This window comes from Miniopterus schreibersii (assembly GCF_964146895.1).
Source record: "Miniopterus schreibersii genome assembly, chromosome: 12".
Taxonomy (NCBI): Eukaryota; Metazoa; Chordata; class Mammalia; order Chiroptera; family Miniopteridae; genus Miniopterus; species Miniopterus schreibersii.
In genome coordinates, this window is record NC_138112.1 from 38,123,005 (window position 1) to 38,144,941 (window position 21,937).

The following is a 21,937-nucleotide window of genomic DNA, read 5'->3' on the forward strand; positions in this document are numbered from 1 at the left end:
CCCTGAAATTTGTTCAAGATTAATTCCTTCCTCTCAGGGTATCCAATAGAATTAAACATTTGTAAGTGCTGTGCAGGATTTTAATAAATGTAAGATTCCACCCTAGCTGGTTTGGTAAATAATTTATGACAAATATTATATTATCTTTAGGTGCTATTAGTGTAGAGAATTATATAAATTACACTGTTATTAGGTCATGTTTTTCATACTATTACCTAAGAAAAATACTTCAAATGTTATTTTTTACAGCAAATGAGTTCTTTTATTTTTAAGTTTTAATTTGGATAATTATAGACAGGGTTTAGAAATCACTGAAAACACAAAAAACCACTTAGATTATTTTTAAAAAATATATTTTTTTATTGATTTTTCAGAGAGAGGAAGGTAGAGGGAGAGAGAGAGAGAGAAACATCAATGAAGAGAGTCATTGATTGGGTGCTTCACGCCCCTACTGAGGATTGAGCTTGCAACCCAGTATGTGCCTTGACCAGCCAACCATGACCTCCTGGTTCATAGGTTGATGGCTGATGCTCAACCACTGAGCCATGCTGGCCAGGCAATCTGGTAAAATTCTTTTTATTTTAATTTATTTTTATTGTTGAAAATATTACAGATATTCCCTTTTTTCCCCCCATTAATCCCCTCCACCCCTCTTCCACGCCACCCCCAGGCCTTCCCCATACCAATCAATGTCTATGTCCATAAACATATATGCTTATAAACATATGCTTATATGCTTATAAACATATAAACATAAACTTATATGCTTATAAACATATAAGTTCTTTGATTAATCTCTCCCCATCCACTTTTCCCAAATCCCCACCTTCCCTTTGAGATCCCTCAGTCTGTTCCATGTTTCTATGTCTCTGGATCTATTTTGTTCATAAGTTTTATTTTGTTTATTACATTCCACATATGAGTGAGATCATGTGGTACTTGTCTTTCTCTGACTGGCTTATTTCACTTAGCACAATACTCTCCAGTTCCCTCCATGCTGTCCCAAAGGATAAAAGATCCTTCTTTTTTACTGCTGCATAGTATTCCATGGTGTAAATGTCCCACAGCTTTTTTTATCCACTCATCTACTGATGGGCACTTGGGCTGTTTCCAGATCTTAGCTATTGTAAATTACACTGCTATGAACATAGAGGTGCCTAAGTTCTTTCTGATTGGTGTTTCAGGATTCTTAGGATATATTCCTAGAAGTGAGATCACTGGGTCAAATGGCTAGAGAGGATATCAATTCCTCTTCTTCCATTATGCATCTGAATTTATGTTCTTACAATAAAAATAGGTAAGATCAAAGATACCATTAGGTGTTGCATTAGCCTAAAATAAATTGGGAAAAATTCTTGTAGTTGCCATGCAGGAGGAACAAATGAACATTTTCTGGTATGACTGCACAGAATGAGAAAATATACCACAACCTGTGGTCAGGCAACACTACTGCTTTCTAAACTCTGTCTAATCACTGAGGTGCAACCTGAAATTAATATAATAATATATGTCAACTGTGGTTGAAAAAGAAAAATAATTTTAAAATGAAATAAATAAATATCATGTTTCTGCATCTTCTCTCACAAAGGTTGTAGATGACTCTGAACCAAGGCTGAGTCTCATTCTGAGTGATATATTTCAGTTGGTGGCTTACAACATGGACATTGATGCTTTGACTGATATCTGGGACCACTGTGCCCATGGTGTAGCCAGATATATATTCATGTTAATTAAGTGAGAGGAATCTTCACTGGGAAGTGGAAGAAGAAAACCAGAACAAACCAGTTGTTGCACACTTTTCTACATGATGGACCTTGAAGTTTAAAGCTTGAATCTAGCAACTTAGAAAGTTACACATTTCTCATTTTCCCTTGAAATATAACTTTACTTTCTCGGTTTTCTTGATGCTTTTTGACCTTAAGTAAAATTGCCTTCACTTATTTTAGTGATTAAAATTCTGGGAAATTGTGATGTTTCTGTTTACTTTAAATAGTATTGCTTATGAATTAAGAACAATATAGAAAAAAGTATCGGGAAGAGTCAGAAGGGAATGATGCCATTATTAGAGCCAGTGCTTTCTAATTTTTCTTTTCTTAAGTTTATTGCACAAGCATAGGTCATTGGTCCATATCTCATGTCTCTTACCCAAGTCCCAAGTCAAATGGAAATTTATAAACTTTGTTCAAATGCAGTATCTATGAATTATACATAAATTCAATATTTAAATTTCTACTTATGGTTGCTTCAAAAGGACTTTTCTAGGTATAGGGCTTAGAATTCGGTATCCAGAAATGAAAGAAAAAGATTAATTCTATGCTAACATTCCATTTCACTACTAGAAGATTGGGAAGTCCTTGACTTGGTGACTTTTGAATTCTCAAAGATGTTGACATTTTTTTTAAGCTAAGCATGCTATCTTAACACTTTGGAAAATTCAGTATTGAAGCTATAGCATAACATGTTTCCTGAACAAAAAGCTACATCTCTATGGAAAAGGGTAAATTTGAAGTTTGGTAAATAAATTAGGTATAAATGGAAAGAACAGTGACTGTGGTTATACCCTATCCATTAACAAGATCATTCGCCATGAGGAATTATGAGAAACCAGAACCCTTGGTTTGTATGAGCTAATGGATCAGTTAATGATTACTCTTCACATAGACCCCTTTTAGCTCCTGCTAATTCTATCCCTAAAAGTGTTCTTCTTGAAATAAAATTCCCACCACCCCTGCCTTATTTATTCTGAGGCATATGGGAAGGAAAGGAACACATCTTAGGTTTCTAGACCAATAAGCTACTGTAGCTCTTCTCTGTACAAGGGCCTCATTCAGGCCCCATGTCACCAGTCTTTTTTTGCACCTGTTTTTTTGTCTTTATTTCTGTTTGTTTTGTTTCTTCCTCTTCTTCATTTTAGTTTATTTATTCATTCATTCATTTATTCATTTATTTATTCATTTTAGTTTATTTATATAATTTGTTTTCTGAGGTTTCAGTCATTTATTTTGTTTTGTTTTTATTTAACAGAGGCAGGCAGATCTAGTGTTTTTCTCTTCTGAGGACTTGGGCTGGTGATAGCTGGGTGGGGTCAGAAACTGTGAGCAGAGATAAAGGCTCAGAACTACACAGAGCTATGGCAAGGAAGGGGTCTAGCTAAAGACAGCAAGAGCCAGAGTGTTTTATTTACTGCCTTCAAAGACCCCATCCATTGTTCCTATACAAGGAGATAAATGGAAGTGCTTGGGGGTCTTGCATGATTAACATGAACCTCAGAAAGGCCTAATAATTATGCTCTGTGTAGTATATGTGTGTGTGTGTTTATAAATATGTGAGTATTGTGAAAATAGGAAGGCTACAGTGACTAGTTAACATTCAAGGCTCAGGAAGTCAAGATAATAAATTACATTCTTTAAATTTAGTTGAAATCAAAAATAAGTTTAGTGACAGAAGAGAGAGACTCAAAGTCTCCTGAAAGAGATAGAATGACTCTGAGGTCAGAAGCTCTTAATTATAATCTTATGGAAAGTTCTGATGTGTAAAAAGAAGTGAGTTAATCCTTAGAGAGTTGGCCAAGAACAACAACAACAAAATACTGTATAGGGAAAAAATCAAGGAGACTATAGCAAAAAAAAGTGTTGCTCTGTTGACTTAGAATCTAGATATGTTTTGAACTGCACATAACATTTATGTCCAGGCCAAAGCTACCCTCCCAATGAAGATGGATAAATAGGCCATATCTGACCCCCTTGGCAAGATGATTACTTAGCATGATTGCATCCAGCTACCTGCCTTCACACAGTTTGTTTTCTTTACCTTTACCTGATTGATATAAGGAAAGAATTTGTTGTTCACATAGACGGGGGTGTTCCTGTTATAAATCTTAATGTAAATTAATAAGTAAGTACCCTGGTTTCTGTTTTAGTCTTGTGTGTCTTTCTTTTGGCCAGAATAAGCCTTCAAGAACCAATCACAGCCTACAAAACAAATGGGTCACATCTGGAACTCAATAATATGGTCCAAGGCCTTGTGTGTTGAGATCTAACTAGCTCTAGTTGGCCTTACTTCTTCTAACATTACCCCACAGATGATTTTTTTGTATGTATATAGCTGTGAATGTATGTATATATGCCTTTATACTTACAGTTATACGTGTGTTTGGCTATACATTCAATCATTCAACACTGCAAAAGTACTAAATATAGAAGTGAAAAAACAAAGCCTTTGTTTTTATGGAGTTCATAGTGGGGAAAGTCAAACAAAAAGTAAATAAGCAAAAAGTAAAATACATGATATATGCCAAACGATGTTAAGTGCTGTGGAGGAAGACACTGGATTGACGGACAGAGTGTGATGGGACAAGGGTGGAAGGGTGTTGTCGCTTTAAATACTGTGGCAGGGAATTCCTCACTATAATGGGGACTTGAAAGGATACCAATAGGTGATGAACCAATTCATATAGAACTGAAGTTAAGTGTTTAAGGCATAGGGAACCACAAATATAAATATCCTAAAGTGAGAAGATGCTTATAATTTTCAGGGAATGACAATGACCCCAATCTAGGAGATTAAGTGATGAAAAGAATAGAAGATGTGGTCATAGAAGGGCTAATCTATAAAACATGGGAAAATAATAATACCTATATCACAGAGTTGTAAGAAAAATACATTCACTTGGAAATTCTTTGTGGGTCAATTGAACTAACCTATTTGCTTCTCTTTTACATTTTTAATTTTAAAACATTTTTAATTTTGTTGAATTTATTGAGGTGACATTGGTTAATAAAATTATATAGGTTTCAAGTGTACAATTCGATAATACATCATCTGTATATTTTATTGTGTGTTCACCACTCAAAGCCAAGTCTCCTTCCATCACCATTTACCCTCTTTTACCCTATTCCACCTCCTCCCACCCCACTTTTAATTCTTCTTTTCTTATTTGTATAATTCCTTAACTCATTTCACCTTTCTGAAACATCTTTTTGCCACCATTAACTCCTTTTGAAGCCTACTTTAACATTGTTCTACTGGAGGCCTCTCTGATCCCTTAACCTCCTGGTTTTTCTCTCCCTAGGCACTGTGTCATGGTGTTTAGCCCTTTGTAGACCTTCACAGTTACTAACGTATGGGAACCCTATTGAGTCTCTTCAGGGAATGTTCCTTCCCTGTAGGGTTGAAGTTGTCTACATTTTCCCAATAAGATAGGTAACACCAAGACTGTCCTGAGATGTTTCCTTAAATTGGGGGCTTCTCAGTGACATCCTCAGTCAGATCTGGCCCAGCATGTGAGCGTGTGCCCTCCAAGAGCTAAAGCACTTTGTCACCTGGATGTCTGAAAATACACTAAAATGGCAAATAATGATTTCCCTTTTTGTCTGTTTCATGTGTTCTTCTTTCATATTCATGTCTCTGTCCACCTCTATAAGATTCTGTGCAAACTGGGTGTTCAGTATGTGGACTCTTAGAAAGGTGAGGGCTGGAAAAATCCTTTAGCCATCCAGCCCTGCCACATTGTTCTGCACAAGAGGAAACTAAGGTTCTGCCTTGGGATATATGGTACATGAGAAAGGGTCAGGGACCTCACTATCAAAGACCCTATGCTTCAAGTTACTCTGATAGATATAGATTAATAACTATATATTTGATGAACTAAGGATCTATACACATGTACTGACAAGATATTTCTTTCTGTTTCTAGGTATGTGAGACAACCTGCAAGATGAATATCTGATGAACAATGTTTGATCATTCTATGGCATCCATTGGGACAACCAGAAATAAACTTTTAAATCAGAAGGGGATACATTCTAAGACATGTCACATTCTGCCTCAGGGATCCCTTTTACTTCATGATGCTGGTTGGGGTGGAGTTACAGTCCTGCAGTCAATTTCTTCTTTTCTTGCCATCTGTCTTGTAAGCTTCCTGCTGGGGATCCAGATAGGGGTCATCACTCAAGGCTGAAAACATCTGGTCGCACATTCAAGGCATCAGCATGACTCAGCATGATTCAGCATGGCTGTCCTAGGGCTAGATCCTTGCCTAGAAGAATATGCAGATCATGAAAATAAGAAGCAAGGCATTGACTCAGACTGGGGCCCTGGCAGAAATGTCCATGCTGAGACTATGGGACAGCAGCAATGGAGGTTTAAGCAAAAGTAGACTATGGAGCTTATTTAATCAGAGATGAAGAAGCTGGAGAGGAGAGAGAGAGAGCTGGGCTTACAGAAAGTACAGTCATCTAGTAAATGTTCCCAGAGTACCTTCTATGTGCCAGACACCAATTTTAGTGCTTAAAATATAAATAAGAATAAGACACATATCTTGCCTTCCAGGAGTCCTAGTCAAAACAATAGTTAATGATAATCCAGTAGTATAGTATCTTTCATACTTAATAAAGATTTATATAGGAGGGAGATGATGTAATTCTCTAGGTTCTTTCGAGGGAGTAAGGAATGGACCAAAAGATTTTATAGTCTTGAGAAAATTTAAGCTTGGCCTGGAGAGATGAAAATTAATTTTCTATGATCGAACAATTGTTCAGGCTATATATATGGAACTAGCTAAAATACAGTGAGACAGTGATTTGGTCTAAGAAAGAAGCCTCACTGGCACATGGTCAGAGAAGAAAACTCCACCACTTATCACAATCCTCCCTTCCTCCTCTCTTCAGCATCAGAGGTTTCATAGGTAAGCCCTCTGGGGTCAGGAAAGTCACATAAAAGAATAAGGTGTAGGGTAGGGTCTGCAATAAATACAAGCCCAAATCTAATAAAATAGGGAGTCAATACTTTAGTCAAATGTTGCCATAAGACATTGGGAGGGGCTCAGTGACCCCAATGCTGCCTAGTTCCTAATGTAACCTTGGACAACTTGCTTAATGTCTCCATGTCTCTGAAATATAGGATGAAATTATGAGTTAGTTTAGAGGGTTGTTATGAGGACTAATTTCACTTATAGCACAGAGAAATAGTTACACAGTATATGCTCACTAAGTGTTATCTGTTGTTATAATATTATAAGTGTATACATACAACTACAAGGGTCACACCCTACTTTTAAATAAATGACTGGAAATACAAATATTTTGAGGCATTTATTTTGTCTTTTTATTTTCCTTTATTTTAAAATAAATGCTATATATATTTCAGGTGTGCAACACGGTGGTGTGAGATACGTATACATGGTGAAATTATTACTACCCTCAAGCTAATTAACATATCTTTTACTCAGAGCTATCATTTTGTGTGTGTGATGAGACCACCTGAGGTCAACCCTCTTAGCAAAAAATATTCAGTACTATATCACTAACTATAGTCATCATGTTGTACATTAGGTCTCCAGACTTATTCATCTTACATAATTACAACTTTGTACCCTTTGAACAACATCTCCCTATTTCCCCCACCTCCCCACCTCCGTAACCACTCTTCTCTCTGCTTCTATGTATTCAACTGGTTTATATTACACATGTAAGTAAGATCATGAAATTTTTTCTTCCTCTCTGTGCCTGGCATTTTTCTATTTTATTTTAAGTATTGGCAGCAGATTCAGTTTATTTTGAAACACTATTCAGGACTCTCAAAACAGTTCTATGAGAGACACTTAGAAAATAGGCACTCAAGTTACAACTTCTGGTCTACCATCTCTCTCTCCCTCATATTTGCCTTTTCCCTTTACTCACTGTCCCTGTCATAGTTCCCTTCTCCTAATCTTCCTTTGACCAATGATTGTCTCCTGAGGCAATCTAAGACCTTATCCTTTGGTTTAGAAGGAAAAAATCAATGGCTGTTTTTTGAGAGCAAGGAAGTAGGACAGCTCAGCCCAATACAGATGATATAGGACCTTCTATAAAACTGAGGCTGAGTTGTCCTATTTCACTTGCAGATGAAAAAGAAAGCATGAAGCCAAAACTGATTTTGGAGAAGTTAACACATAGAGAAGTCTTATACTGGTAACATTTGGGAGGACTCTTGCTGTCAGGCTCTGCAAAGGGAGGTGCAGAGAACTTGCAGACTTTCTTCTTATTTTTGTATTTCTAACTTAACACACACAACACTGCCCCTATCATGGGGTAGTGTCCTCAGTGCTTGGCTGTAGTTAGAACGTCACACAGACTTAAATAGACAGATATGTATAAGTTTTGGGGCCAGTGGGTTTTTAAGTTACTGCAGTAGGGTAGACCTGAGTAGTAACTGAAGAATATAATGCGTGAATGTTCTCTCCCTTAACCAAATTTGCAGCTTGGCATAGAGGTCAGAGGGTCATTTGGGCAGGTATGGGCTTCCAGTGTTATCAAGGACCTACCTATAACCTATAATTTGACAAACTCTTTTATCCAAGATAAAGTCTCTTTCTATTCTGAATGTGTTTCCTTTTTATTTTTAACTTATTTTTCTCTCAGCTTTCCCAGTGAGATGCAACCACGTGAGGAAGTATGTCTGCGACTGTGGCTTGAACCCTGATCTCCAGTCTCCAATCTCATGAAAGTAGGTAGAGGACAAGGGTACCTGCTTCTGTTTCTTGGGCCCACAGAGGACATCTGTGTTGGTGTTTTGTTTTGGAAAAAACAATCTCAGCAGGAACAGAACTGGGCCTCCATCCCAGCCTCACTACTTACAAGTTCAGTGAGCTTGAACAGGTTATTCCATCTCTTTGACCATGAAGACAATAGGAGAGCCCAGACCACCTGGGTTCAAATCACTAATTGGCTACCTATTAGTTACATGCCTTCAAGAAATTGTCTCATGTGTTCTGTGCCTCAGTTTCCTCATCAGTAAGTAACATTAATCCACTTCTAAGTATTAGTATAAAGATAAACTAAGATAGTTAATATAATGCACTTAACTTATATCTCAGTATAAACTAAATAATAAAAAATATTACTTATCATTAGCATGAATTACAAAATGTTCAATATATATACTTCACAGAACTATCATATTTAATGAGATTATTTAAATACCCTATAATGACACCTGACATAGAGAAAGATTTCAGTAAGTATTAATTCCCATGCCTTTTTCATTTCCCTTTGGCATAAATCCCTATATTTCTTCAAGTGCCTATCCTCCGGTCTTAAGTCCCTTAATCATACTATTTCCTGCTTAACTGCTGGTCAGATTCTTAGTGGACCTTTCATGCTTCAGAATCTTGGGTTGCACATGCTCCCAGTAAAGTGAGATTTTCTTAAACTCCAAAATTGCTGTCAGCTGCCTTCATCTGTGCCCTGTGGCTTCAGGTGCTTCAGCCCTGAAAGCTAAACTCTGGACTTGGACCCCAGTACCTGGGAAGATGGTCTGACTGGGAGAAAAGGGGGCTTTTGTTGCCCAACATTTCAGGCCATTGCTAAATTAAATATTGGACCTTGAGACTGTCTCTACATTTAAACAACAGTTGGTGTTATTTTCTAGAACCTATCTGCTGCTTTGAGATTTCTGGTCCCTAGAAAGCCTATAGATCTGGCCTGAATTGTTGTCACCAGTTCAGATACTATGTAGCTCTGTCTCCTCATAGTAACCCCATTAGACAGATACAATTATTATGCTTATTTTATAGATAATGAGGCCGAGCTAAGAGGAGTTAAGGCATTGCCCCTAGTTGATGGGGCATCTCATGTGATAGTAGAATGTAAAATGCTGCTGTGCTGTGCCTCCCAACCCTTTCCCAAGCTCACCCCTAAATTCACAATCTATCTCCCTGAGACTCATGGGCTCCACCCAGAGCCGCCAACCTGACCTGACCACCTATCTGAGCCCACAGACCTATAGCTCTTCTGGGCCCTGATAGCTGGCAGCTAGCCCTGGCCCTGCCCTCTCTGCAGCCTCTGATAGACACATCTTACATGCCAGCTCTCCCAAAGACCCTCTGGGGGCCTTGGGTTTGCTGAGTCAGTGTTTCCTGAAGTCTAAGCCCTGAGAGATTACTGCTCTCAAAGTTATACTTATCAACTTTTCCATTCCCACCTCCTTCATCCAAAGCGCAGTTCCCCTGCTTTCCCAGTTCCATCCAGCAAATGCTCCTCCGCAGTGCAGCAAGGGGCTATGAGCAGCAGATTCAGTGTCTGACCTGGGTCTAAGCACTAGCATTGTCCCTTATACCTCTGGCTCTACTCCTCCGAGTTTAGTCTTGTCATCTAAAAATGGGGGCAATAACTGCATCTATCTTATGAAGTTAGTGTGAGGATAGACACTGGCACACTGTCTATAAAGCAGAAGTTTAATTGATTAGACTTTAGAATATAAACTGTCTCAACAAATAGTAGTAGATTTTATTATCCCTTAACCCATCTGTCTTCCCCCACAACTCCCCTACTCACTGTCTATATCTTTACTCTCTTTCATTCGCATTCACTCTCTTCTTTATAGTTACTCCCCTTAATACTAGTGGTTCCAGGTATTAGATGGTACTTGGAAATAAGCCATTAACAAGTGAGATATTTCGCCAAATGGATCATCTCACATCTCAGCAAGGTGCAGGGAGGAGAGGCAGGAAGGATCAAGATCACCGGCAGGAGCTAAGGAAGGAACACGAGGCGACTGGCTTCAGGGCCTCCTAGAATCTGAGAATAGGCTCTGGATGCAGGGAGGGTTTTCTCAGGGGAAACTCCTTCCACGAAGAGGGGCACAGGCCCTGGAAAACCAGCTTTTGGATGCAGGTGAGGAGATTCTGAGAGGACAGACTGAAGAGAGGTGCTCTGGAGGGTTGGGGCAGGAAGCTGCCTGTCACATGAAGAAAATCTGCTCCATGTAGACACCTGACTCCCTCCTCTTCCTGTCCTGTGGAGCTCCCTAGGTTAGGCCAGGATCACAAAGCCTGAAACTCCTACCTGCTGGAGCCCTCAATGGGGAGGGAGTATTGTAGTTTTCACTTTACTCAGAACTCTTTCTTGCTATGCTTCCCCTTTTATCTCAACACATCAGTTGATTATTTGATTATCCGGTCAAAACGTGTGGGGAGAGCCTTCTTTCACATGCTCACATGTGTGTACATGAGGGGGAAGCGCGGGATAAAGTATAATGACATACGTCGTCACAGAGCTATGACGAGTCCAGGAATTCATCAAGATCAGCCTTGCTTAGGGGGTGAAAACCCCTGGGAAACACCTCTGTCCTAGTCGTACAATCATGGGTGAAACACTTTCTTTCATGGGGAAGATCTCATGGCTTTCCCACTGAGCCCTTCTTTTTGTGAGATAATTTTTACAAAGTTCTTACAGAAATAAAAATCCTTTAATCCTGTGCCACGTAGTATGATTCAAATCTCTGTTCAGGAAGCCTGCCTCACCATCTGAGAACATTCAGACATTTGCTAAACCCAGATTGCATGCACTGTAACATAACAGAGAAGCAGAAAGCCAAGCCCTTGAATTCACAAAACGGGCCATTTAAATGAAGGCTGTGATAGTAACCACCACCCCTCCTCCCTAACCTTGGAGAAATAAATAAAACTATATAAGTTATGCAAAATACTTACTACAGTGCCTGGGACATAGGTAAGCCTTCAATAAACTCAGTTGTTTTTATTATTATTGAAAATGAACTGATGTAAAGTGCATAACAAATAATTTGTGGCTCTAGCAGGAATGATCACAGTTAAACACAATAAAACAGCAAATATTTCTAGTATACTGAGCATAAATAAGTCACTACTTTAAATTCCTCAGATACATTAATTCACTCCATGTCACAATTATCTTATGAGGATGTTAAAACTATTTTACAGATGAAAATACTGAGTCCTACAGCTAATAAGAGGTGCTTAGTTGCCCCCCACTCAAGCAGTGCTGCTCCTTAGTCTGTGCTCTTAACCACTGCTCTCTACTGCCTAAGACTTCCCTACAGGAAACGGTTTGAGTCTCTGAAGTGAATTAGCAGTGATGGCTGGCTATGTGGGGAGAGTGTCAAGTTCTTTCCCAGTTGTATGAGAACAAGGGAGAGAGGGACATTCTCTCTTCACACATCTAGTACCCAGTGGGCCTGGCTGAAGAAGAGAATTTCATGTTGAATGAGAGGACCTGGAGACATCTGCTAGTACGCAAGTATTGGGTTCAGTGACATTCCCAGTTTAAGAGTCGAGGGAGCTGATTAATTTAATCAACAGAAATTCCACATTGGGACAAGGTCCATAGTTTGTAGCCTACTGTTTAGAGAAGAGGAAACTGAAGTTCAGAGAAAGATGGGGTCTTTCGCAGTATGGTTTAATTTGTCATGGAAATTTCAGGTAGGGCTCAAAGCTCCTGCCTTACTGTTCAGGACACTTGCCTTGAGCAGTTTTCTTCTAACTGTTCATTCTATAAGAAAGAACAGGAAGAGCATCTGAAATACCTTAGGTCATTTCCATGCCACAGCTGGAGCTGGGCAGACTCCAGGTTGTTTCTTTAAAAGTAAATATATCATTTAAATACATAAATAAGCAAACTCTGCTCAGGGGCTGGGAGGAAGAGGTTGCTCCTCCTGGGTCCTGGCCCTGCAGATAGTGCTATCAGAGCCCTGACAGGACCCCCTCCCAGTGTGGGGCCTTGGAATGAGTCAGCCTCACACACGAGCAGGACAGGCCATATCATTCTGACCTGGATACTGAGTGTAAAATAAGAGAAAGGACTGATGGTTATAATCTCAAGCTATGGCTATTCTCCCCCTAAAAGAAGGAACAACACTCAGAGGTCTATGTGTACACTGTATTCTGTTTTGTGTGCCTGAGCCCCAAAGAGCTCTCTGCTCTAAGAGTAAAGGCAAGGTGGTTGCAATATATGCCATCTCATCCAAACCCTGGTCTGGCTTTGCCCACCAGTCATGAGCAATATCCCTCCTCCCAGGCCAGCATGCTTGCTTTTGCAGAGTCAAGGGATCATTGAGAAACTTACTCTTTCAATGTTTCCTGTTTTTCTTGCTTCAATGGCTCAGTGGGAAAAATGTATGCGTTTTGTTTTTCTTCATGTGCTGACAATAGATTTAATTTCACAACATTGATGAGTTTGTGTAAATTCACAACAGCTTTTAATGGCTAGTGTCTGGAAAAGTTACATTATGGTGAATAGAAAAGAAAGCCATTATCACTGTAGAAAATAAAAGCTATCATCTCTAGGCCCCAGCTTTTTATAATAATATAAATATTATAAAAACTACTGAAATTATTGTGATTATGCATATGTAGCACCCAGTTCTATGACTGACACATGGTAGAAAATCGAGAAAAGGCTTTAAAGAGTATTTTAATGACTAATTTCTAACTTTACCTGAGAAATAGTAGACAGTAGATAATACATAGTCAATGTTCCAAAAATGTGACTAGGGTAGGGTCAAGATAGAGGTCAGGATTCAATTTTTTACAACCAAAAAGATGTAAAAATAGGAGCTTGAGTTTTTCCAACAGTGGGGACTGGGGTCCTATACTTCCTGGTTAGATGTCCTCAGATAGAAATCTCTTCAAAATAGTAGGTACCAAAAGGACACTGTTTAAAGGTAAATACTGCCTCCAGAACAGAAATATTTTCTTACAAAAAACACAAGCATGTCTTTATCCTGTTCCCTGAAGCCATCAGAGAGGTGACCCCTGCTTACCTTCAGCATTAGAGAAGACTTGAGAAATTTGTGGTGTACCCTTAGGGGTTGACCAACTTTTCTCTTTTGTCTACCAAGTTCAATTCTCCTGTCTACCTCCATCGCCTGCTGCAGTAGGAGTGGGACTGAAAGTGTTGAGAAGCCGGGGACTCAGGTCAGGGAAAATAGGACATATTAGTGTACATTCCCTATCAATAGATTCCTGAATGTTTTTTGTCTAATCACTTATGAATCACGAGTTGTGGATCAGAAATTGTTTCTCAAATTTTTTGGCTGCCTTTGACATCAAAATCTAACCTAGGCACAGTGAATTAGACAAGGCCAGGCATGTTAGATCTGGGACAGAAACATACCATTATCTCCCACTTATAGTTATGGAGTTGAATATTTGCAGTACATTTGCTTCCTTATTACCATTCATTTTGCTGGCTCTGTTTACTGTTCCTTTGTCAACAATACTTTTTGGATCTAGTTGTTCAACAGTCATGACATCTGGTAATGATGCCAAGAGGTTTGGGTGGGCTATCAAAGCCAAGGCTAAGGAATGAAATGAGGGGCCACAGTAAGAAGTCAGATAAAGGGAGTGACTAGGGAGGATGTCTCATGAGGGAGCATTCACAAGATGAATAGAGAACAAAGAAAAGAGGAGAGAAATAAATATAATACAGACCCAAGCCTTTGAGTGATTTCCATCAGGTTCATGAGTAAGAGAAATGGAAAGACAGGAAGATCTGGCCTTTAAAATTTGGATTTGGGAGAGTTCTGGCTGAGGGAAATGTCTTAGTAACAAACATGGAAAGGATGGTCAAAATGGAATGTAAATGGAGACTAAAATTCACCAGGTGAACATTATTGGGAAATTGCAAGAAAACAGTTAACATCTATGAATTGGGACATCCATGTGAGAAATGTCACTCAACAATGAAAGAGGAATGAACTATTGAAAAACACAACCTGGATGAACCTTAAAGGCATGCTGAGTGAAAGAAACTACTCTCAAAAAGTTACATACTATATGATTTTTGTTATATGATATTCTTGAAAAGATAAAACTATAGGAATAGAAAGCAGATCAGTGATTGCCCGGAGTTGGGAGTGGGATGGATATATGACTATAAAAGGTAGTAAGGTAGTATGGAGGAATTGTTTTGGAGTGTTGGAGCTGTTCTGCATCATAAACAAGTCAATTTTATAGTACGCTAATTGAGAGAGAGAGAGAGAGAGAGAGAGAGAGAGAGAGAGAGAGAGAGAGAGAGAAAAGAACCAGGTCTAATACTTTTGCTTTACACATGGAGAAACTGAAGACTGAGATGAGGCTTGGAGAAGATCACATGGCTAGAGAGTGTTTCTAGAGACACCTCCACCTTACAACACTCATCACCCCCCTCACACATACACACATATACATACTTGCTCGCACAGCAAATCACATGCCCACCAACCACCCATGAAGGAAGAGAAAGGGGACAAGACCTAGAGAAAGGAGCTTCTTAGAGGTTTAGTTAAATTTTATTTAAATGTTTGGAAATGTGGAAGTAAAAAATTTTATTTTCAGATTTCAGTTAAAAAAATAAAAGGAAAAAAACCCATCAACATCTTCATTTCCCTGCTTTAATTATTAAATGTCTAAAACTATTACCTCCTGCCCAGATGGTATGGCTCAAGGGTTGAGCATAGACCTATGATCCAGCATCTTGATTTGATCCCCAGTCTGGGCACATGCTGGGGTTGTGGCTCGATCCCCAGCAGGGGGTGTGCAGGAGGCAGCCAATAAATGACTCTCTCATCATTGATGTTTCTATCTCTCTCTCTCCCTCTCCCTGAAATCAATAAAGACATATATTGTTTAAAGTATTTATAAAGCTATTACTTCCCATCCATAAATCAGAATTGTTATGCAATTGCCAAACTCTGTGTCCTTAAATGGGATGTTTGGAAGCTGCATGTCACTTAGATATTTGTGTCCCTTCTCAAGAACTGCCAAGTCAGCATGAACATGCAACAGACTGATCCATGCAAAGCTCTTGAAATAACACCTGAAGCGGGGTGTTGTCTATGATGTGAAAAATTGGCATCTTTTGTGAATTAAGTAAATCAGCCCTAGCCACATCACACACATAAAATTGTTTATATTTTAAACAGCTTTGGGTATTTATAGAATGGCAGACAGTCATTCTTGGAAAGATAGGAAGCTAATGAGGAAACATAATTACTGACCTGGCTGCACTTGTATATGATAGAAAATAAGCTGTTCTGATTTGATAATCCTTCAGGAGGAAAGCATAGATATGACTCCTGCTTTTATGTCAGTACTGACTCAAAACATTCTATATAGGAGGCTCTTAGGCTTCGCAAACTGAGTAGCAAAGGTCGGAGTGAGAACAGAGACTAAGAGACTTGTCTGGAAGCTGCACTTATTTGGAACAATAGTGTTTTTACTTAAGTTCTACTGTAAATATTCTTACAGTATATTCTTACTGGATTGGTAGATAAATATTGATTTATTAATTGAAAAGATTTTTCAAAGAAATAAATTATTTTAAAATTTGTATTTTGAATTTTATTTAAAATTGAAATCTATACATGTACATTTATTTCTAAAAATCAGTATTTCAATATTTATTCCACTTTGGGGGTTTTTCATTGATTTCTGACAATTTATACAGGCTGTTTAAATATTGGTAGAGTGTAAAATTATATTATGGCATCCCTTGCTACCTACTGCATGAGTAAATTTGGGTTATCAGCTCAATCCCATCACTTTTTCTTATTTATATTTAGGTTCCTCTGTTTCTTTTACTGAATGTAAGAGTTCTCTTGTATCATACCTAATTTTATTTTTCAGCACAGTGCCTCTAAATTTGCACCACACATTTATTGTTGTAGGCTGTCTTCCTTTAACAATTGTGGGAGTAGTATTGAAATCCCCTTCTAATGATTTCTTGGGAAGTAAGGTAATACATTGCATTTTTCAGTTTTACCAAAACCTTTTACTTGCCTAAGTTTTAATGTCATCAAATGTTTTCCTTTTTACTTACTGACATCCTGACATGGTCAATAGGGTGCAGGTTCTCTCTATGTAGTTTGTATTCTAAAATGATGTTCATTGCAGACCAAATGGTAAAGGTAACTAGCAACTTACGTTCCTAAATAAAATACACTTAATATGCCAACTTTATAAAAATAAAATAAGCAGTACATAGAGAAAAACAATCAAAATGACAATGAAGGGAACCCTTGAGCCCAACTTTCCAAGAAGCATCACTAACCATTTGCACAATGACTGAATCCTTCAGAATCAATTTATTAGTTTTGAGCTGCCCTGTATCCATATATTTCTCCTAATTTGGAGGAATTCTTCATGTTTTAGCATTTAGTTTTTTATTAGTTTTCTCCCATCACAAAATCTAAAAGGATGTGATTTTTGCTCACCCCAAATTCTGGGCACAGTCTTATCTAGAATCCAACACTAAGATGCTCTAACTTGGTTCAAGAATGATTATAAAAGTAAATTGAATTATATAACTTGTTTCAAAAGTGATATAAAAAGGTAAATAATAAAACATGAAGACTGGAAGTTGTAACTCTAGATTTGGAAAGAAAATAAAGAGAATACATTCAGTTTAGGGCATTCTGTGCTTGTGAAAAGTCTCCTAGAACAGTTATGTATGTGGACTTGAAGTTAGAAAACAATACGAAAGGTGAAGAGATTTGAGAATAATAATTAGATTAAATTAGATTAGATTGGAAACTTAGATTCAAATGACTAGAATTGGTTATTGAGACCATGTGCCATGAAAGCTCATCTGCTTGAGTGTGAACCTTAACCCTACTTCTTACAGGTTCTCGGTCTTTATAAACTCAGCATTTCAGCTTCCTCATCTGTAAAATGGGGATGATAGAAGCTGTTGAAAGATTGTTTTTAGGATTAAATAAATACTCCTAAAATTTATGATAAATATAATCCAAGTTAATTTATGCAAGTGTTGGCACAAGGCCTGGAAAATGTTAAGAGCCCAATCTTGGGTAATTTTGCTTTGTTTTTTTATGTTTTTCAGGAGAGTATAGAAGGAAATGTCTAGGATAGATTTAAAATAAGCAAAAAAACAAAAAACAAAACCAAAAAAACCCAAAAAAGACATTGACATGAGAGTTTCTAAAGAACTGAATAATAAAATATTACCTATTATATAAATTAAGAAAAGGAATCAGAAATAAAAATGTCAATGGACTGGAGGTCCTGGTGTTGAAGGAGAATTCTATGTTGGAAGTAACTGAAAGAGAAAGAGCAAGAAGGGATATAGTCATTTTCAAAGGCTATTTAAAGCCTCTCATAATATTATTATTTTTTTCTTTTTAAATTACAGTTTACATTCAATACAACTTCGTATTAATTTCAGGTGTACATCATAATATTATTCTATTATCTATAAGTTTTCACCATATAAAAAGATTGTCATATATTTAATAATTTCCTACTGGCTGATTATTGTTCCCTCCTAACTATTTTGACAGTCCAAAAATTTCAAATGTTTATCTTTTGTTGATGGTAATTGTTGTAAATAATTAAAAATATGAATGCCAGTAATAGCATGCATTTTCTCAACCCCTCAGAGACTCTTACCAGGTATATTTTTTTAAATTAATCTTTATTGTTTAAAGTATTACAGGTGTCCTATTTTTCCCCCAATTGACTCCCTCCATCTCGCTCCCACCCCTTCCCCAGGCCTTCACACCGTTATTGACTATGTCCATGGGTTATGCATATAAGCATATAACTTCTTTGGTTAATCTCTTCCCACCCTCCACCCCCTTCCCTCTTTCCTCTAAAATATGATCATCTGCCCGGGGGGGCGTGGCTCAGCGGTTGAGCGTCGACCTAGGATCCAGGTGGTCGGGGTTCGATTCCTGGTCAGGTTACATGCCCAGGTTGTGGGCTCACTCAATGACTCTCTTATCATTGATGTTTCTATCTCTCTCTCCCTCTCCTTTCCTCTCTCTGAAATCAATAAAGATATATTTAAAAAATATATATATATATATACATATATATATATATGATCATCTCTTGCCTGTGTCAATGTCTCTGGATCTATTTAGTTCGTCAGATTGTTTTGTTCATCACCTTCTGTTAAAGAAGACCCTTCAGCATTTCCTGTAGTGCTGGTTTGGTGGTGATGAACATCTTTAGCTTTTCATCTGTGAAGCTCTTCATCTGACCTTCAGTTCTAAATGATAGCTTTGCTGGGTACAGCAATCTTGGTTGTAGTTCCATGTCTTTCATCACTTTGAATATTTCTTGCCACTCCTGTCTGGCCTGCAAGGTTTCTGTTGAGAAATCAGCTGACAGTGGTATGGGGGCTCCCTTGTAGGTAACTAATTGCTTTTCTCTTGCTCCTTTTAAGGTTTTCTCTTTGTCTTTAACTTTTGGCATTTTAATTATGATGTGTCTTACTGTGGGCCTCTTTGGGTTCCTCTTGTTTGGGACCCTCTGTGCTTCCTCAACTTGTAAGTCTATTTCTTTCCCCAGGTAGGGGAAGTTTTCTGTCATTATTTTTTCAAATAGGTTTTCAATTTCTTGCTCTCTTTCTTCTCCTTCTGGCACCCCAATAATAGGAATGTTGGGCCTCTTGCAATTGTCCCAGAGGGTCCTTATATTATCTTCCTATTTCTGGATTCTTTTTTCTTTTTGCTCTTCTCATTGGGTGTTTTTTGTTTCCTCATGTTCCAAATTGCTGATTTGATTCTCAGCATCCTCTACTCTACTGTTGATTCCCTGTAAATTACTCTTCATTTCAGTTCATGTAGCCTTCATTTCAAATTGCTACTTTATTATGTCATCAATTTTCTCAGTTATTTTTGTAAAACTCTTACTAATATGGTTGAGCAACCTTATAAACAAAATTCTGAACTCTGTATCTAGTAGCTTCCTTGGATCTATTTCATTTAGTTCCTCTTCTAGAGATTTCTTCTGTTCTTTCCTTTGTAACATGTTTCTTTGCCTCCGCATTTTGGCTGCTTCCAGGTGTTTGTTTCTATGTATTAGGTAGAGCTGCTATGTTTCCTGGAATGTGTAGAGTGGCTTTGTGTAGTAGGTGTCCTGCAGGGTCCAGTGGCTCAGCCTCCCAAGTTGCCTGAGCTGGGCCTTCTAGATGCCCCACTTTGTGAGCTGTGTGCACTGTCCTGTTGTAGTTGAGCCTTGGTTGCTGTTGGTATCACTGGGAGGAATTGACCCCCAGGTCAATCGGCAGAGGACCAGCTGCACCTACAGCCAAAGAGCTGCTATGCTGGAGACCCCCCTATGGAGCAGGATTTACTTCAGTGGAGCTTTGGTGTTGACCAAGTGCGCCCCTTGAGTGTGTCACCCGTGGATGTGGTAGGGTTGTAATCCAGCGTGGTCGAGTCTGACCACCAGGTGCACTATCTCTGGGGCCTCCCTGGAGGTAAAAAGTCAGCCTCTACGAGTCCCTTGCCCAGGGCACCCAGCATGAGCTACACAGCAAACCGTAGTTGGCTGCTACTTGTGCTGGGCTTGGAGGTGTCCAGGAGAGGCCAAGCTATGAGCCAGTGCAGGCTGCCACTAGGGCCAGGCTGGGGCCACTTATCAAGCCATATGGGGCCCACTGCTGCTTGTTTGAGAGATTTTAGGAAAGTCCTAAGCTGGAGTGGCCACTTGCATAGAAAAGCCCCTGGAAATGGCCCGGATGAGCTGCAGGTGGGGACGGGCGGGGCCTCTGGGAATCATGGGGCGGGGCCAAAGGACTGAGTCAGGTGCTGGCGATTCAAATATGGCGCCTGCCTGCCGGCTGTGCGCAGGGAGGACTCGCAAAAGGAGCCATGGCCTCTGCCAGCTCTTCTGCCTGGGAGAAAGTTGCTCCTCCACCTGTTGTCCCGATTTCAGGCAGGTTAGTTCCTCCCGAGTGTCCCGGGTCCTTTCAGGCTGCTGCCCGGCGCTGGGCTCAGAGGGAGCGTCCTAGTGAGTCCGTGCGCCGGCCCTTTAGAGGAGCTGCTGGGGCTCCCGCAGCCTCCGCGACCCTCAGCCACAGTCCCCGCTGGTTTCACAGCCCGGAGTTGTGGGGATGTCTCTTCCCGGCCCTGGAGCCCTGGGCTGGGCGCCTGCCGTGGGGCTGGGACCCCTCACTCCTCCAAGAAACCTCCACCCCCGAGATTCCCTCCCAGGTTTAAACCTCGGCACCAGCTGTGGGCCCTCGGGGAGTCTCCGGGATCCAGCCCCATCCGCCCGCATCTCCGCCCCTCCTGCCGCTCTCGGTGCTTCTTCAGCTCCCTGGTTGTGGGGCTTCTGTGCAGCCAGATTTCAGGAGGCTCTGAGTGACGGTGCTTCTGTGTTTTAGTTGTCATTTTGATGTGGTTGCGGGAGGCGGCGGGGGCAGCTGCTGCCTACGCCGCCATCTTGTTTCCTCTCTCTTCAGGTGCATTTTTTGTTATTCTTAATTGACCGATAAGATAACTGAGGCTCAGAGATTAAATCACCTGTTCAAGATCACAAAGCTGTCTTTTCTTCCAAGGCCACATTCTTTCTGCCATACTATGCTATTTTGTTTTACAATTGTTTTTATTTCCTAAGAATAATTTACACAAATAAATTTACTATATTCAAAGGTATAAAAATGATTGCAGTTTTTATTCTTTTTAAGTGTAGTAGAATGTTTTTTATGTCTAGTGTATATACTCTGTCCATATTCTGTAGGGAACTTTGGGGGTAAAATATATGTTGCGAATGAATATAATTTTATACATAATAATATGGTATAAAAGTTAGAATTGATTCCATTTCTTATACTATCTTTTTACATTTCTTAGCTGTTTTTGCTTACATGTTTTGAGAGTAAGAAAATAAAGATCAGGACTGTTACATCTTTTTAAAATAATTTACAAATATGGAATTGCCTTGTCTACTTCATGGTTTGTCTTTGTACTTCTTTCCAGGTATCTCTCTATTAGATACAAGTATTATGTTAGACTTAATCATATTGCCTGACAATTTTTTTGTGTATATTTTCTCTTTAAGTTCTTATTATATATTTTTCTTTAAAATAAATTTAAACTGACTGGATTACATGTCAATTGGTCTACTCAATCTTTTCTTTCATTAAATCAATGGGAAACTTAAAATGAGAGGAATAAAAAAGCTAGGTGAATTAAGAATGATATCAGACAATGATGGAGGGGATCTAAGTCAATAGTTTTCAAAGGTTATTTTGTAAATTACCATTTAAATGAAGAAATAAATTCTTCAAGAGAGTATTTTTGTTATAGAATATGGAAAATCACTCCAGGGATCCTGATAACATATAGGAACATGCATGTTTTCAAATTAAAAAAATAAAAAAGCCATGGACTAATTGCTGATTGAATACAC

At 38.9% G+C, this 21,937-nt stretch overlaps 1 protein-coding gene across 1 annotated transcript in view; it reads right to left on the minus strand.

Annotated features, from left to right (window-relative positions):
* Window positions 1-21,937, minus strand: part of LOC308565024 (olfactory receptor 51B5-like) — a gene marked incomplete at both ends in the record, with an annotated part of 340,544 nt that overhangs the window by 316,645 nt on the left and 1,962 nt on the right. The gene's annotated exons all lie outside the window — the stretch shown is intronic.